The 15079-nt window shown below is 38.8% G+C and overlaps 2 protein-coding genes across 3 annotated transcripts in view; both read left to right on the top strand.

Annotated features, from left to right (window-relative positions):
- The window catches only part of KIAA0930 (KIAA0930 ortholog), a 145295-nt gene extending 142436 nt beyond the window's left edge, over positions 1–2859 (top strand). The window contains exon 11 of the transcript XR_008430956.1: positions 2845–2859. The gene's annotated coding sequence lies outside the window, so the exon portion shown is untranslated. The remainder of the gene's footprint in view (positions 1–2844) is intronic.
- PHF21B (PHD finger protein 21B) overlaps positions 1–15079 on the top strand; it is a 161635-nt gene that overhangs the window by 4355 nt on the left and 142201 nt on the right. The window lies entirely within an intron of this gene.

Genomic DNA, 15079 nt, shown 5'->3' with positions numbered 1-15079 from the left:
TTTGAGAATGGGTTACCTCTTCTTTAATAAGATATGATGTGTGAAGACTCCATTACTTAGTCCAGTGGTTTTACACCTTCAATCTACAGCACATGCAGAGCAGCAGTAACATTTTTATCTAAATTGTCAAGCAACAAGCATTTATATGTAAATAAGAGTGCCATCATAAGAGCCAGCATTGGCCTTAATAGCACACCAGAGGTGCTCTGCTGCTTGTGTTTCTTATGTCCTTAAAGAGTTCTTGAGGGTCTTCTTAATTCTAGAAAGTTCTCTCTTATTAATTAATAGATCAGGATAAAAAAAAAAAAATCTTTAACCTCCATTGGAAGTTCCCTTTTTCTTGTTCCTCCTTACTGACATAAGTGTTAGGTGGCAAGCCAGGTCTTTAACAATGAACATGTGTAGGCCACTATATTTTTGACCATGATGAACTCTGAATTCAGACAGCCTGTCCTGTAGCACAGTAATAGAAATATGCCTTCCTGAAAGACATTATGCCATTCACTTGTATGCTGCCTCATTTCTTTACCATAATTTGCTGTCTATGCAGAAAATCAGCATCAGTTTCAGGCAGACTTGCCCAGCCTGTGTTATTGCTGGTTTGAGGTTTTTTGGGTAGTACACCTGAAATTAAATAGCTGACTATATTTTGCCTGTGGTGATCACTAGCAAAACCTGTTTGTGGAAAGTGTTAGACTTCTTAAAATCAAAGTACAGTTCTTGTGCAAATTGTTGGAGATGGTTTAGCTCAAGATGTCTCATTGTGCTAATATTGTCTCTGTTTTGGGGAAGAGGAAGAAATGGATTTTGGGTATGTTGAAGTTCCTGCTGGGCTGCGCCTGCAAATGGCAGCATTGTTTACATGAGTTAAAGAGTAGATTATTGATACTGCCAGAGCTCAGTATTTCATATGGCTGGGTTCTTTCAAAATGATTAAGGTAAAATAAGGGTTATAAGCTTCTGTGAAAACTCAGGTAAAATCTGAAAGGCATTTCCAGATTGAGTTGAACCTAATGTCAAACTCTGACCCAAGGTATGCACAGCCCTCCCTATTGCCGTGGCAAGAGTTGTGTCCATGTCTGGGTCTGGATGTCAGGGGAGGCAGGATGATGGGCTCCCAGGTGGAGTATTAAACTTTTCCCTTACTGCACTGAGTCTGTAAACACAAAGACAACCGGTATTAAACATGAGCTTGGCTTTGCCATTTTTCTGTGTAGTGAGGTCCTGCTGACTTTGCTGGGAATCCTGAACAATTGCAGAATAAAATGAACTTATTGGATCAGAGTAAAGATTCTGGATTGTAATTCAGAGAGCTCCAGTTCCCAGAAAGCTCCAGTTCTTTTTTTTTTTATTTGCAAAATCAGGTGGCAATGTATTTTTTATTTTGCCATCTAAAGAAAGAGGGGAAAAACTAGGGAAGGATTTACCTTCAGCTTCTTGGAGGAGAAACTTAGGACTATAGTTTGCATAATCACAATCCTAGCATTCTGTTTGTGCTTTCAGTAACAGCATACTGAGATTCCCATGTCATATTGGAGAAAAAGGGCAATAAAGGACATTTTCATGGAAGAATGGAAATATGGCTTTCAGCCTGCCATTAGGATGCCCTTAAAAAGATTCATGGAATTCACACATCTGTAACAAAAATTTCAACTAGAGGGGTTAGAACCCCATTTTGTTTGGTAGCTGCTGGACTGGCACGGGAAATGCTATTTCATTCCAGCATTTTTCTTTGACTGCACACTTTTCTCTACTTGTACAGTGTATCACTTGGCAGGGCTAACTGTTGAAAAGAGACTGTTACATTCATTCTAACCATTTTAAAGAGTTCACTTTGATATTTTACCCACTTAAAACACCTGCTGTCAGAACAGTACAATTGATTTCAATTAACTTTGAATTTCTTCAATAAGATGACTCTTATAATAACTCCGGTAATCCCATGATGCCTCATTAGAGGAGCTGGCTATGATGATTATCCCTGTGATTTAGCAATTTTTTCCCTACAATGCCTTTGTCTATTTAGAAAAAGGAATTATGCCAACAATATCTTCTTATTTCATTTCTGGTTTTACACTAACGACACTTGCTACCTGTTACACACTAAAATATCTAATTTGTACTTGCAGCAAACAGGTATTTGTTCAGATGTACACAATGCTTTAGTAGGGAGACTTTTTTAAAGTAACTTTTAGTTCTGTGTAGGAACTCTGCCTCTTGGAATTTGTTTTAATTTTTGAGCAGACACTTGGGTAGCTGTTAAGTGGTGCTTCTACAGGAGTCTTTGTCAGGAGCTCTGGTTTGATGGAACCAGATCTCCACTGGTTCATGCCATGTGTGTGGCTCATCCAGAACAGTATGTCATGGCAGGTGTTCATCTTGTTTCAGGATCTGGTGCACAGACTCCTTGTACCTGTGGAAGAAAAGGGGAATGTTTTCTTTCCATAGCATGATGCTAAAGAAGAGTTTTGAATGGTGGTTTTAAATAACATCTCCAATGGGATACTGCACCAGTCTAAACACTTCTGCTATGTTCAAGTAGAGAAAATCCCTTTTCAGCTCATTGCAGATTTAATTTTCAAGTTGAAAGCATGAAGGCATATAAAGACATGTTCATACAAAGTTACTTTTAACTTTTCCTTCTATGCCTTTCTCTTTGTGATTAAGGATATTATATGCAGTATTTTTGTACTTGATTATAAAATGATGCCTCCCTCTCCCCTTCTCCCCCAAAACAAAATCAGAAGCACCAACAACATTTTTAAGCAATAAAGGATAGAAATTTGCAAATGAATAAGACAAGGCCATGTTAAATGGTGTATGTGTGGCCATAATGTCAAGGAGGGCATCTGGTACATGCAGAGGAGTTGGAGGTAAGGGAAGTATGAAAATAGGCTGCAAGTTTAAGATAAGAACAAAGAAGAACAAAAAAGAACCAGAACTGGACTAATTGAAATGCAAATTTGCCATTCTGCCATCAAAGTAGACAGTTATTTCAGTGTAATAGACTCATATTTGGTCTATCCAATCCTCATCACGCACTTCTTCTATATGTTTGTATATACAAATATTTTATATAATTTTTTATTTTATTTTTTAACTTAAGTTGGTACTACTTTTTTTATTTGGAATTGTTCTAGAGTTAAAATGTACTTCATGAAAATGTTTTCTCCCCCGCCCCTCTCTTTTTTGAATCAGCTGCTTATTGTTATGCAGTAGCAGTAGCAATTTCCAGAGTGTCATATGAAATTGCTGATGTGGCTTAGTTCTCGCTCCAACCTGCAACTGCCAATAGTAAGCGTCTATTGAAATCTAATATGTACCACAGGGCTTTTTGCACATGTACAGGCAGACCCTTCTGGTTAATAGACAGAGGACTAGGAAATAGGAGCATGCATCTTCCTTTTTTTAACCCATGGAGAACTTAAATAATTTATGTCCAAGTTTAAACTATAAAACAATCCTTTGACTGAATTAAAGTAAACCAGAGTATTGACCATAAGTGCAGCTGCAGTAAAATCAAAGCAATAAGTACTTGAGAACTCCATAGATATGATGGGTGGTGTTAATTTAGGGTTTTGATGGGCAATCTTATTTTCAGAGTTGTAATTCTGTTTTAAGAGCCTGGGTATTGAGGCTCTGGCCAGAACAGTGTGTTCACCTGAAGGTTGGTCTGATTGCTTGTGTTTAATTGAGAGAAGCATATAATTGGCCTTGAAACAGAAGTTAAGTCTATATTGCATATGAGTTTTTTTTGTTACCACATTAATTTGGCTTGATCCTGTTGGTACTTTGTGATGTAGCTTATGTATTATCTGGGGAGAAGGAGTGGAATTGCCTTTCTGTGCAACACAGCTATTGATGACAAGTCTTAGAAGGTTACAGAAAGTGAAATTGTATATTACATTTCAAATAATTGAGTCAAGTGAGAATCATTGATACTTTTGACATGCAGCAGAGATTAACCTACATTTTCTATAATGATCTGTTTTTCAAAAGTGCTTCAAATCAGCTAAGATTGCCTAAAGATTTATTGGTGAGTCAAAGCTTTTCTAAGAGTGACGAAGAAAGAAGCTTCCATTCTCAGAAATGTACAGACTCTGTGTATAAATTTGCTTCTGTGTCTCTGTGTGTGTGTGTCTGTGGTTGGGTGCGAGCATAAGGTCTTTCTCTTTGATATCATTCAGGCAGAAAGCCAATATGCGCATGTAAATGAGCCTGAAAATGTAATTAAAAATATATACATACTGGGGACTGCAGTACAGAATTTAGTATGAGATGCAGGTTATAAAGTGACAAGTAACAGTTCCTATATAATCACTGATACTAACTCTCATCTGTGATTTATGCATCTTGTGCGTTATTAAGTGCCAAACAGATAAATGCTGAAATTATTTCTTTAGTTAATCATTTCACCACGATGACGGAAAGCAAAGTACATCTTGCCCATTCTCTTCTCTTCAAGCAAAACAAAAGCCTAAGTACATCCACCATCCAAGTGTTACTACGAGGGCTAAAAGTATTTTACATAAGGTCAGATAAAGACCTATTTGATAGCATATCTTTCCTGGCAATAATATATTACAAAACAGACTTACTTGTGAATATATTAGATCAAGGAAGTTCTGCAAATCATTAACACACATCTAGGAATTTGTATATAGATGGAAAAAGAGAAAGATTGCCAGGGGAAAGACATAAACAATTTAGTCCTTTATTTCAGTGTAGATAACAAAGGCTTGCATATAAAAGCCTATATGAGAGGCATCTCAGAAACTCCAAACTTTAGGCAAGAAGCCAGTTTTCTATGTTTGAAAGTATTTTCTGAAAGTTAGGTCAGAGTGCTGGGTGCAGAAGCTAATGTTTCTGCTCTCCTGCTTAGGGAGAAACTACTTGGAAAAGCATTTATTTTGCTTTTAAAAATACAGGTGGAGTCCAGTTGCATTTCTATCAACCGCTCTGCAGCCCATAAATATGTACAACCTAAACCAGTGCCTTATTTACATTATTTTATTAACATTCTTTGCTGAGTGGGCTTGAATGGAGCACAATCTCTCATATAGAGGATCTAATTATAAACACAAGGGACAGAACCAAATAAGCAGTCTTTAAAGGGAAAAGAGTCTGGCAGCTTTGTTTAAAGTGTCCTTTAATGAACTTCTTTAGCAGCTTGTATCTTAGCAACACGTTTTATTACATACCAGTGCGGGAGAAGCAGTTTGCAGATGGAGTTGCACACAGTAATTTATTTCCCCCTTTTCCCCCCTTTTTTTTCTTCCTCTGTGGTGACTCAACTGGAATCTGCAGAGTAGCTTTTCTAACACTGATAGCTCACTGGAAATCCCTGATTGGTTCATTTGTATCTATTCTGTTTTGTTAGTTGATGAAAAAGGCATTTATTATGGTAAATGCATACTGATTTTGCGTGCTCTTAGAAATTCAGATATGACTGTTTTCAATAGGCATGGATTTAAATGGAAAACAACCCTAGCTTTTTTCCATGCACTTTTTTTCCATGGATGTGTTGCGTTTGGCACTCGTCCTTGGTTGCACATGCCAACGAGTTTCCAGATTTGGAGGTTATTTACTCTCCATGTTACATGGAATTGTTTTAATTTCTCATCTTTCACCTCTCCAAAACTATTTGGAATATAGGAGTGACAGAAGTATTTGCAATCTTTTTTTTTTTTTTTTTTTTTTTTGTCTTCTTAAACAAAACCTGGCATTTAAACTGCAAATATATTTTTTAAAAGCTGCTGTTTCAAAAACCAGTTGAAATTCTGCACTACTGTCCCTCCTTCAAATGACCTACAGGGCTGATCTTTGTTGAAAGAAATACTTTTTGTTCTCTCCTCTACTAATTGCAGACCAAGTTCTCCTTATATGTTTTGAGTGAAAAAGTGAGTAGCTTTTTTCAATAGGGTCTTTGGAGGAATGTGGTATTATTGAAGATGAGTATGAGCAGTACAATCCAGATTTCATTATTTTTTTCTTTTAAATTAAAGGGGAAAAATTCCTTTAATGAGCAAGCTAAATACTGTTCAGCTCAATTTACATTTTCTGCTGGCTAGGCAGGTGTAAGCCCAGAAATATATTTCCCTGGAGCTCACTGGAGTTACCCAAAGTTTGCACTGGTGTGATAGAAATCAGAATATTACCAGAGGGAGAAAACCAGGTGAGGAGAGGGCAGATGAAGGCAGTCCAGAGTGTTAGGAGAACCCACAGAAGATGGAGATTGTTGGTTTAAAGATACTGCTCTTGGGGATGGCTTCATTAAACTTCAGTTAAGAGCTAATATATTAGGGGTTGATATTAAAAAGACAAAACCTATCAATTTCATAAAGTCCGTTGATATTTGCAAGTAGAGAGGAGAAGGCTTTTGAGGGAGATGGAATTGTTTCTCTGCTTAACATTAGTGAAATATAAATGCATTTCCATTAACTGGCAAACTGTTACCTTTCTTGAGTCCTTAGTTCAAAAATCCCAGTTTCCTTTCACTCCAAAGTATGGATAGATGGATGGATCTCTCCAGTTTTCTGGTTTCAGTATGTCAGGTGACAGCCAGCCTCTTGTCCCTTTTGGATCTGCAATATCCAGCCTTAGTAGCAGCATAAAGAAGTCCTTTGAACTTTAGAAGCAGTAAGAGAGGTAAAGAATAGAGAGATAAAGGATGCAGTCCCATTCCCCTTTAAACCACGGTGATACTGGTTTTAAAACAGAAGGATGTCCTCAGCCAAAAGTGATTCACTTGCCACCTGATTAACTTACTTTTTCTTTCATAATTCAGCCCACTATTAATTAACTTAATTTGAATTGAAAAAACTCTAATCTAGGGGAATGCACTAGAATTTGCACAATCACCAGGATGAATGATGGTAATCTGAACTGTCAAACAAGCTAAATCATGAAATTTGCAATATTGCTAGACAAAGGCTTGTATCTTTTTTTGTAACTGTAGATCCCTAACAAAAGGGACCTGCCATTACTGGAACAATTCATGTGCCCTCATGAGAAACAGTATTTATGCCAGGCACAGCATTTGAAGATCATGTCTTAGGTTAATATTTTAATGTGATAGAGCTGGGAATGTTTAAGTGAGTTATAAAAACAAGAGTCTTAACATACGAAGAAATTTCCGTCAGAAATGTTGCAGTAAGAGAGAACAAAATTAAGAACTTCATTGTTTTCTGAAACATTTAGGAAGGAATAGGGACCTGTGTGTCAGATTGGCTAAAATAAATCAGCAAGATCCAGTGTTTCATTTTTCCTTCAATAAAGAAAAAAATACATTTTTTCTCCAGAAGCACAAACATTTCCAGAAACTTGTTTAACCCTCTGAGTGCTAGCACTGTATCTCATTACAAAAGTACTTTTAGTAAAGGAAGCTTAAAGGAACTTCCATCCCCAGATGAAGCAAAGACTCATTTATAAACAATGAGAGTAAGAACAATAGAATGCTGAGTGCATTCTGCATGAATAATATAACTGGGGATTGTGAAAAGCCTATGATTTTCGTATGCCAAACTCAGTTCAGGAGTGCGGCGTTCAGCTGATTTTTTTGACATTGGAGAGTCATCCCTTCTCCCCACCATGTGTATGTGCAAACATACACACAGAGAGGCCTAACACTGATGATTAAAGAGGGGAGTCAGCAGCTCCTAGCAATGGTGTTGAGACTCAGGTGGAAAATCATAAAACTAGTGGAAATTGGGTTGAGATCTAGGCCAGCAATGAGCCTGAGGTAGGTGGAGCAAAGGTGAAAAACCCGTTTTAAGAATAGAGTCTGAGTTTCTGTTTCTGTCCTTGGCTGGGAGGCTGTTTGCATTTGTGTATTTTTAAGTCAGAGAGTTTATGAGGCCTTCAGTGTGAATTCCTATTTTTGTCATCTTTAGATAGATCATTTTTATTTATGAGAGTATATCTCGATTTAAGCTCTGGATTTCAGACCTTTTGGTTGAAAAAATTTGGCCATAGTTGATTATTTTATCTTTTTTTCCCTCTTGCACTTTCTTAATAAAGTATTCTAAATTCTTAATATAAGTATCTAAATATGCTGAAGTTTTTTGGGTCTGGGTCTGTCTTTATCCTGTGTGTATTTAGGGTTTGGCTTAATGAGGTTCTCCTCCAGGATTCAGACCATAAGGTAATGCAAACAGTGAAGGCTGTAGTAGCTGACAGTTCTCCATACACAGTGGAAGAATAAACTTCCCAAAACTCATCTTTGAGTGACTTTGCCTACTGTTACAAATACAGAACAAGTAAGCTGACGTTCTCCTGGCTTGAGCTGCCTGAGGTGGTCCATTTCACCCACTGTTATGAACTTGCTATCCTATTTTCTAGAAAAATAGCATATAGTTATGAACAAGATGTTCTTTCAAACCTAAGCCATTCTGTGTTTCTACAGTTCTCTCAAAGTTCAGTTGTTGGGTTATTTTGCAGTTCAGTCCCTGGTTGCTGTTTGAAATTGCCTCCTATTAAACTGAGTGCTGTCAAATGATAATAATAGATTTTGTAAGATGATCCAATGTCCTGAAAGCTGGACTAATGTATTTCCTAAAGATCTTCCTACTGTATGGCCCCTATTAGTTCTACTAGTGTTAGCTAGGCAAAGTGGCATGCATAAGCTCTGTCCGTAATTACAATTTCTGAGAGTCTTCTATTCTACTTCACTGTTTGAAAGAAGAAAAAAAAAAAAAAAAAAGGAAAATGTCTGAGATCTTCATGTTAAGATTTTGTAGTTTCCTTGGGTTTGGTTGAACTGTGCCTGTTTATACTTCTCAAAAATCTGGGCCAGGTGGACTTAAGTTCCCTTGCCATCCCGAAACTACAAAATTGGCCAATCACTGATACAACATTTGTCTTGTTCTCCCAGGTTCTTGCTCTTTCATTAAGCTGGCTTCAGTTTAGGTTAGCATCAGCCACTTGTTTGCTGATAGACTTTCTCTAAAGGCTGTGGCTAAACCTTTAGATTTTGATGTCAAAAAGTAGCTTTAGAAATGTTATTCCAGAACAAAGTCTGAATAATAATGCTGATAATTGCTACATATTTACTTAATGATTCACTATTCCTTGAAAAATATCTTTTGATCATCAGATAGTTATGTATTCATAAGCTGGCCTGTTCCAACCTATCATATAAATACATAAAGTTTTCAAAATGCACAGTTCTCAGCAGACTAGACATGTACAGAACTATTAAAACACAGTTTCTTGACATGACTGAACTCAGCACTCCTGTAGTCTGTTGAGTTATTATCCACTGAAGGAATTTTACCTTCTCTGGCTAAACATCCACTTGCTAGGCACAATTCCTCCCGTGTAATTACACTATTTTCAACTTAAAAAAATCTTGAAATTGGAATTAGTGGATGCTGGACTTCTGTGGGAATTTGATTTGCTGTGTGGAATGTGCAATGAATCAGCCTTAAACAAAAATAATTTGATTGCTTTACATGCCGTCCTATGTTGTTCTGAGGGAGCTGACTGCTCTCTAAGAGCATCCCAAATGTTTTTAGTGGAAGTGGCTTAGAAGACAAAGTAGACACAGGGGTTTATGGTTCAAGGGCCAGATTCTGCCAAACTCAAGGGTGTTGGCACAAACACTCTTCGTATTTTAAAAAGAAAATTTCCCTCCTCCTGGCAGAAGAGGTGTATAATGTGTACAGAGATCAAAACACAAAAAGAGCTTGAGAAAACGAATTTGAGGTGATATCTAGAGCAAAGGGATTAAAATTGAACTAGCAGGTTCTTTGTGAGCACAGTAGGGAGGTCCTGGTGTTGGATGAGAAATGGAGAGGTATAGGTGAAAGTTTGAGATGGGAAGATGATTTTCTTTCCCGATTCCCGGCAAAGCAGAGGCTGTGGAGCTTCTGTGGAGGAACTGCTGGCAGGCACACTGTGGAGACTTTATGGATACCCACAACTGGAAGAGGTCTGAGCAGTCTCCTTTTCCTGCATTTCCTTGTTTCCCAGGAGAAATAGAAGAGAACATTTTGAGATTAATTAGCTAATGATGATAGGCAGGAATTCTCTTCTGCAAGTTTGATGCTGGAAGGGATATTAAGATGAGGATTGATACTCCTGTGCACACTTTTCACTTTTTGTTTATTTGCTTGAAGTTGATACAGTCTTTCATAGAACAAGCTTTTGCTGAATGTGTACCCAGGAAATGTGCAGGAAGCTGAGTTTTAATGTGATTCAAATCAGTAATGTCAAAATGTCAATCAGTAATATCAAATCAGTAGTTGTCAAAATGCTGTGCATTTTTATTTCTCAAGGCTAATATACTACATCTATTTTTAATTACCAGCTGTAACTGGAGGTGTGATTGATTTTCCTCTACTGGAGTGTCATTATTAGCATTTCCATATTCAGTTGTCCATGTTAAAATGTTTGAATAACCCTCTGTTTGGAGTGATGATGTCCCACCTCAGAGTGGTAATTTCAATATTGAAATAACTTTTCATTCCCAGAATGGATGTGTCTCTTTGCTTTCCTCACTTGTGTTCCAGGAGGTGTAACATAAAGCTGATCTAGCAAAAGACGTGAGGGAACCTCTCTTTCTGTTTGTTTAGGTAGGTAGACCCACCTTAGCTGGGAAGGAGGAAAATACAAAGTGCTGAGAGATGGTGGCATCTAATGCTGTCACTTCCACAGGACTAAGATGATCAGTTTCTAATGTGGGTGTTTATAATGCTTTCTGAGTAGGACAAGTAGTTGTACATTGAAAACTGAACTCCTGCCAGTCACTGGTAGCTGTACTGGCTCCCGTCTGGCTTCTGTCTTTGCTGTGTGGCTTTGGCTGTTTTGCCCTGAAGGATTTTTAGATTGAAACACAAAGAGATGCTTTCTTTGGTCTTTTGGAGTTCATAGGAAGGTGGTGGTTATGTCACTGTGCAGTGCAGTGGAAGGTCTGGAGAGCAGAACTGTGGGTGCTGAGGGCACTGTACCCATGCCAAGGGTTCATCCCTAGTGTGATCCCAAGGACTGAATGGCTGTTATTGTGTGGAACGTTACGTGTGCTCCCTCCAGAAGTGTGCTCTGCTGTTGAGTTTAACCCCAACAGAATCTACTTGGTCCACTCATGCATCACTTTGCACTGTGAAACAAAGTACAAGATCTACTTTAATCAGATCACAGGGTGATCTGCTTCAGAAATGAGCTTCTGACTTGGAAGCAGCGTTTAATGTGGATTTACCCAATATGTGTTCCTTGCTGGTGGGTTCCTCTGATACTTAAAACAGCACTAATTATCTCTGGCCCTTCTGTCTTTATAAGGATATCCCAGGCTCTGAATGGAGGAGAGGCAGGAAGGCAGTTTCCCTGTTTGTGGTATATCAAGTGCATTGCTCTCTATTCTGGAACCAACCATCTATACCAACCATCTATAATGGGGATGAAGAACCAACCCCTATTATCTCTTCCCACGTTATTCTGAGGGCTGGAAATGCTTTATATCCCTAAGATCTGGACCATTTCAGGTCTTACAAAATTCTAGAATCCTACTTAAAGCTTTTGTTATTTCAAATGTAAAACTTATATCCCATTATGGCTGGGAACATGGTCCCTCAAGGCTGGAGCCTCTTCCATGGCATTATAATTATTTTGGTTGCAGTCTGCACTTAATTTGTCTGTGTTAAGAGAACTTCATGTCCATTGATTTTGATACCTTGCTTGAACAGAACATTAGAGGGGCACTTTGGAACTCCTTATATTTCTTAAGAAAATGCCACCTTTTTCAGTAGGAATTATTGCCTCTCTTTTCAGATTCCTAATGTTTGTAGTGTTATCCATTACACAAGACCCCAAAAAACTCAGTGAGGTTCATAAACACAGTTGAAACTTACTTGAATTCGTTTACTCTGAATGTTTTGCTCACTATAGAAAAGTCAGCAAATATAATTGAAAGACAGCATAGTAGTGTCATTCTTTAGTGTTAAATAATATTGGCTGTTACAAAGCAAGGAAACAAACGAGTGGTCTTCCAACATTCTCTTTAAAAAGCCAGTAGCATTCTTTCATTCAGAACTTTACCACTGCTGACCTTCAGTGCTACAAGGAGCTGTGTAGCAGCTGGATAGGGGATCAAAATGCCAATGGTGCTTCCTCTCACCAGGCTGGGTTGGGCTCTGACCTAATGGTTGGGTTGCACAGGTTGGGTTGTGACCTAATGGTACAGGGCTTGTCCTGTCAGCAGCAGGGGAGGGGGGTCTGACCCTCTGCCCTGCTCAGGTGAGACCCCACCTGCAGGGCTGCCTCCAGCACTGGGGCCCAGCACAGGAAGGACAGGGAGCTGCTGGAGCAAGTCCAGAGGAGGTGCCAAGATGATCAGAGGGCCGGAGCAGCTCTGCTGTGAGGAAAGGCTCAGAGAACTGGGATTGCTCAGCCTGGAGAAGAGAAGCTGCGGGGTTACGCAATTGTGACCTTCCACCTGAAAGGAACCTGCAAGAAAGATTGAGAGAGACTACAAGGGCCTGGTGTAACAGGACAAGGAAAAATGGCTTAATACTGACAGAGAGTGGGTTTAGATTAGACATCAGGAAGAAGATCTTCCCTATGAGGGGTGGTGAGGCCCTGGCACAGGTTGCCCAGAGAAGCTGTGGTTTCCCCTACCCTGGAAGTGCTGCGGGCCAGGTTTGATTTGGCTTGGAGCAACCTGGGATAGTGGAAGGTGTCGCTGCCCATGGGAGAAGGTGGGACAAGATGATCTTTGAGGTCCCTTCCAACCCAAACCCATTCTGTGATCTTATGATAAGGTACTGGTTTTTACCCAGCAATTCCTCCTATACCAAATGCAGGTATAGCTGTCTTATAAAATTCTTGCCTGACACACAGTCATGATTTCCTGCTGTCAGCATGTTTTTCAATGGCATGACACTCTTTCTCCACAGTAAAGAGTCTGCATAGAAACACATGGCTACATCACAGAATTAATGGAGAACGGTGGATGCTGAGGGATTAGTGTGTAGTGGGGTTCTTGTGGAGTAACAAACATTCCTTTAAAACTTGAGAGCTACAAGGTGTGTAAAGGTACATTCTACAGTGGTCCTCTTACTGCAACCACAGTAGAAATGAAAGCTGGACATTGTTTTAGTCTCAAAGTGACAAGAAGAATGAGGTTCTGGAACAACTTTTCAATAGAGAAAGTGGAAGCAAACAACCAGTCTTTTATTATCTGGGTGGATCTGTGATGTTGAGAAGGCTTGGCAGAAGAAAACACATAGCAGCTACTTGTTTGTGGGCCATAATGTTTGGAACTATTTCTGCAGGATACAGAAAAAAAAGGTAAAGGACTGAAAGAGTAGCTCAATATGTTAGCCAGTCTGTCTTTTATGTCACGTGAGGAGCTGGTTCCAGCTGTCATAAACTTTTGATGGACAGATGCTTTTGTTATATTAAGAAACTGATTTCAAAATTATTTTCTGTTCTAGTTCTTATGGTATCATAGGAGTGTTTCTATAATAAGTTGAATATAGAAACTTTCAGGGCACAGATAGCTCAGTTTGTAAGAGAGAATTGTTATTTCACAGTAAATCATGCTAGTTCTGGCACTTCATTTCTCATTGGGATTGTGGTATGTGAAAGAGCCATAAAATACCTGAAAAGCCATGAAACATTTTTTTCAGAGTACAGTGCTCCACTCAGATACAGAATCATAAGGAGAGAACTCCCTGTATGAAGATAGAGGTGACAGTTTAAGTTCCAACACTGGTATTTCTTTTTTAGCTGCCAGGAAGCACCAGAAGATGGCATGGTTTGTACAGATGCTTGCTGGAAAGTGAATGAGTGAGCTTGTGAAACTGCTATTAATAATCTTGGGTAGAGTGTTTAACACTGTCATAAAGAAAAGCAGCAGCATGCAGTATTGTAGTTATTTCTTCTTTCTGCCAGTAAGGGACAGCAGTAAAGTCCAATGTATCTATTTATGAATCTCTCTGTCTGTCTTTCTATCTATCCTTCTCTGAGTGTGGATGGTGCAGAAAATGGGAGGGGAAAAGTGAAGAGAAAGCAGTTGTGATGTAATCTTGGTGCAACATACACTGAAAGGTCAGCCTGAAAAAAATGGGTCTTGATGGTACCTGAAAAAGATGGCACCTTCCCTCAATAATTTTGATTAAAAACTTTGTTTGTCTCCTCTGTGTCTGTCAGTTCAAGCCTGAGATCCCAGACTTACCCCTCTAACTTTCCTGTTCTCCCCTCTCAGTTCCCAGGAAAAAATGTGATGAGCACAGGGTATTAAGGTATTGTTTTACCCTGTGGAGTGCCAGAGTCTGCTAGCTGTGGAGATTTAGATTTAAAGGTACTTCATCTTAACATTCCTAATGTTGGAAGAAGTAGGAGTGTATTTTAAAAGCTGTGTTTGTGGGATTCTGCAGGACCAGCAGGCTCTGCCTAGCCTCCCACTGGTTACTGGATCCAAAGTTTTCTTTCATGCAGGTGAAACTGGTGAAGGTTTTTATCAGTTTAATGAAAGAATGCCTCAGTGGAGTAGTTTGAGATTGTGGACTAACTGGTTAATTTTTCCTCAGCCTTCTGAAAATGTAAAGAACTATGAAAATGTTCAAAATTATTTGTTAAAAAATAATTAGTACAGGGGAAGAACAGGTTGAAACTATGTCCCCTACCATAATTGTTTCAGCATATGACCTGCTTTGGCTGATAACCATAAAATCATAGAATCACTGAATGACTTAGGTTGGAAAGCAGCTCCAAGATTATCGTGTCCAGCTTATGACTTGTCAACACCACCATGGCACCAAGTGCCACCTTCAGTCATTTCTTGTTCACTGACACTGCATAGTAAAATTCACAGAACTGTGTGGTTAGGGTTTATACAACACACTTGCTTTGATGATTTTTTTTTTCTTTTCAATTACTATCCAGGCACTGATAATGCCTTTTTAAGGACATGTTGAGTTTAGCTCTGTGACTTGGTCTTTTATGAATTTTTGAGGCAAAGAGCTTAATATAGAAACTGATTCTGATGTATGGCAGGAATAACTCTGTAGAAGTTGGCAGAATGCTGTAATGTGGAACTGCTTTTGGTTAGTTAGCTCTTGTTCCTTCCCACACAGTTTCT

Source organism: Vidua chalybeata, chromosome 5 (genome assembly GCF_026979565.1).
Source record: "Vidua chalybeata isolate OUT-0048 chromosome 5, bVidCha1 merged haplotype, whole genome shotgun sequence".
NCBI classification, from domain to species: domain Eukaryota; kingdom Metazoa; phylum Chordata; class Aves; order Passeriformes; family Viduidae; genus Vidua; species Vidua chalybeata.
This window is presented reverse-complemented; position numbering and strand designations above follow the sequence as displayed.